We start from the raw sequence: 4,080 nt of genomic DNA, 5'->3' as shown, positions 1-4,080 counted from the left end.
TTAGGTAGCAATGCTGTGGCTTTGTCCAGAGGAGGTGGAAGAGTTGTCTAGATTTTTCCAGGCGCTTCTGCTTCTGATAGCTTGATCCATGTGAGAGTGGTAACATGTGTTAACAGCTTGCTTTGGAGTGACAGGCATGGGATGTCCTGGACTGATGTCTCCCTGTCAGCTGGAACAGGGGAAGTTGTGCCATGACCTGATCACTGCAATGCAGTGTTAATTGCTTCCTGAATACTGATGGATCTTCTTTGGGGACAGCTGACCCGGAGGTCCTGCAGAGCAGAAGCCAGCAGCCTTTCAGCCAGCTGGAGTTCATGGGACAGCAGGCTCCCATATCTCTTCATACATGAGAATCTCAGGGGGCTAGGAAGGAAAAACAGAGGAGCTTTAGCATGGAAGTGTCTGTTCCAGGGATGTGTTAAATATACAGGCCAAGAGCACACTCAGGAATCATCAGTCCTGTTCCTGTTTCAGTGGTAGACTGTCTATTCTCAGCCTTAGGTCTGCCACAGACTTTTATTTGTGGAAGTCACAAACTGCCCATTTGCAACGCTCTTGAGCAGGGGTGGATGGCACTTGATGGAAGGCTTTGTTGGTGGAACTGGAAAGCAGAAGTGTTTTGGCCCCATAGAAGCAGCCTAGAGTTTTAGTTTCTGCATGTGAGAGACAACTGGGCTCTGTGCTTCTCAAGGAAGTGCCTGAATTAGAGGCAGCAGAAGGCTCCAGTTCTTACCTGTGCTCTCACAAACAGCCCGACTGCCCCTTTACAAGTATTCGGCATTAGCTGAGAGAAGCAGCAACTGCTTCACTCATCTTTCTGAATAATAAGTAGTTGGACAGTCAAAGACAGTTTATTATATGGAGGCTCTGTGCTTTGAGTTTCTCCCAAACGCTGTGATAGATGTATCCCTTGCAGAAGCAAAGAGAAACATCCATAAGCAGATAAATAAGGGTACCGCGGAAGCTTTGAACTGCAGAAGCAGCGCTGGTATCAGTGTGAGGCATCAGCACCAAACAGCAGCTCGTGAAATTTTCAGATGTGTGAAAGTGTAAAATAATTGAGGTATGGCAGGAGTCTGACATACTTTCACAGCCCCAGTGCTGGGGGGAGGGAGGTAAGTCTCCGTCTCTTCTACCAATGCCTTGTAAGTCTGACAGGCAAGCCCTGTCTCAGCTCAGAACTGAATTTAGTTCAAACAAAGTTTGGGTGACATTAAACTCCATAAGGAGAAGCTGGTTCAGTTTGGTGCAGTAAAAAGTGGGAAATAAACCAAATGCTGGAGTGGAATAACATCTACAGCTGTGCTAGGGAAATGTCATTTTGAAGGATAACTCTGCAAGGGACAGGCTTGCAACACGACCCAGTGATCTCTGACACGCACGGCACTTTGTTCCATTTTTCAGTGCATTTTGCTCAGACACATGGCTTTCTACTCTACTTGGCAAATATTTGATTTATAAAGAATAACATGTTGCTAGCCCATGTGCTGGGAAGCTCTTCCAAGGGTTGTGTGAAAGATGCGCCTTGAGGGTGGCAGATCAGGGTTTGCTAACTGGTAAGGATAGCGCTTCTTAAAATGCACCTGAGCTGATTGTTAAAATTCTCTGCACATAAATAGAATTGCAACTGATTCAAAAATAAGCTACCTCAGAGTGACAGCAACACCCAAACTGTGCAACACAATTTGCCCTTTGCTCAGCTGCTTGTTTTACAGGCATTAAAAGTATGTTGGGATTTTTCCATCTAATTGTCTCAAGGTCATATGTCTTCTTGCCAAGGTCTTCTTGCACTGGATGGACACCTCTGGACTCTAAGAACTCTGTTATTTCTGATTTATTTTGAGATGTGTGAATGGAGGCTGACTTCAGGAACTGCAGTTGCCTTGAGGAGACAGCCGACTGGCTAGAATATTAGCTTTGTGGGGATTAGTGCCAGTACAACGATGAATTACCAGCACTGGTGGTGATGACTCTGCCGCCATGGTAAGGAGCAGATGGCAGTGTCCATGTGGCTGCAGGAAACCCTCCAGAGAGCTGAGAGGTCCAAAGGAAGGGTCCAGCAGGCCAGGCACTGGACCCCACTTTCTGGACCTGCTCAACAGCCCAGGAGCCTGCACTTTCTGGGGCCTTTTAGGGGTGATTTTTAGGTGAAAGGACAATGAGGTACCAAGTATTAGCTTCCGCTTGCTGGCTGTGACCTTTCCTTTGAAGTGCCAGTGAAGTGTTCTTGCCGGCATCTCTAGAGCCATCCTTGCGCCAGCCAAAGCATCAAGTTTTGTTTGAAAGTCTAGTGGGTAATTATGGAAGTTAGTTCACATGTAAATCCAAAGAACTTTGGTGAGGTTGGAAACTCAGGTGGCATCCAGTGAGCACGGGAAACTTCACCTCTCTGCATGTGCACAGAGGATGATTTATTTATGCAGCTGTAGAAAAAAGAAGTGATGCTGGAGGCTGTGGAGGCTGTGGGCTGGATTCTGTTTCTAATACTATCAGAAAACTGCATTTAGTGCTGTTACAAATGGTGTTTAATTCTGTCTAAGACACGGGCATAAAGAAAACAATTTAATATCTGCTGGGGAACTCTTTTAACTCTTATTAAAGCTAATCCAGCCCTAAGTTTGGAAAACTCATTGCACTTTTCCTCTGAAGATCTTTGGTGTAAACCTGGGCTCTACCTCAGAGCCTTTGCTCCCTCCATCACTGAGGGAAGCAGGATGAAGTTTTGGCCAAGCTGCCGCGAGTCGCAGAGCCCTCTCCCGGTGCTGCCATGTGGCTTCGTGAGCCTTTGGCGCTCCACGCCGCGCTGTCCCCAAGTGCCAGCCCGTTTCCCAACAGGCAGCGGTGACTAAGCAGCCGGGGGCAGCTGCCTCCACGGTCCATTCTTCTGTGAGAGATTTATTGCAGGGAGCAGAGAGGCTGGGACGTGGTAATTGCCTTCATTCCCAGACGAAGACCCTGAAGAACAAAAGCCAGTTGCCCATGAATCCATGGTGCGATCCAAGCATTTGTTCGGAGGGGAGGAGTGGGAACCGCGTGCCTGTTGCTGTAGCAAAAGCGAGTGGGCATTAACCAAAAGACCAGCTCTGTCCTGCGAGGTGGGAGCGCTGCTGGCCTGCGGGGCAGCCTGGGGCCCCCCAGTATCCACATCCTCCCCGGGGCTGCCGTGGGCCCAGGCCTGCGGAGATGTCAGAACACTGAGACCGCTGGGTGAGGTGATCGCGTGCTGGGGGTGTCTGCGCCGCCCCTACCCTGCAGCCCTGCCCGCTGCATCGCCCCGCTCTTGTGTTTGTCGTCGACATCTGCTCCTGTGCCGGCTGCCGCCACCTGCGCCCTGGGCACGCTGCTACTAGACTCTTGCTACTGCGAGGATCTCGGGTAACTCCCCCATGCCTGGTTTTTCTGCCAAGACCATGTGCCAGATTTCCTAGGAAGCTTTATCGGGAACTTCCATGAAGAAGTGATTGCCTGGGAAGAAGCTCGCCCGTGCTGGTAGTGGGGCTGCGGCGTGGGGAGCAGTGTGAGTGCTTCGCTGTCGGGGGCCACGGGCGTCGGGAGCAGAGCGCGCTGGAGGAGCCATCCTGGAGCGGGGTGCGGGATGGGGATGCAGGGTGTGGGTGTGGGTGCAGGAGGGCAATGTGGGATGGAGATGTGGGATGGGGATGCGGGATGGGGTTGCGGGAGGGGGGTGTGGGGTGCGGGAAGGGGATGCCCGAGCCCAGCACCGCCCGGAGACTCGGTGTCGCCGTTCAGGCGCCACCCGCCCGGCCCCGGCCCCGCGCTGCCGCAGCCCCTCCGTGCCGCCGCTCGGCCCGGCCCAGCCCCCCTGCCCACGGGGCGCCCCGGCAGCTCCGGCGCTGGCGGGCGGGGGACGTGCGGAGCTCGGAGCGGAGCGCGGTATGCGGAGTGTGCGGAGCGGAGGGCGGTGTGCGGGGTGTGCGGGGTGTGCGGAGCGGAGCGCGGTGTGCGGGGTGCGGGGTGTGCGGAGCGGAGCGGGGTGTGCGGGGCGGGGCGCGCTGTGTGGTGTGCGGAGCGCGGGGCGCGGAGGGGGAACGGTGTGCGGGGCAGTGTGCGGTGTGCGGG

The sequence above is a fragment of the Falco biarmicus genome, chromosome 9 (genome assembly GCF_023638135.1).
Source record: "Falco biarmicus isolate bFalBia1 chromosome 9, bFalBia1.pri, whole genome shotgun sequence".
NCBI lineage: Eukaryota > Metazoa > Chordata > Aves > Falconiformes > Falconidae > Falco > Falco biarmicus.
The sequence above is the reverse complement of the archived record's forward strand: the minus strand, read 5'-3'. Positions refer to the sequence as shown.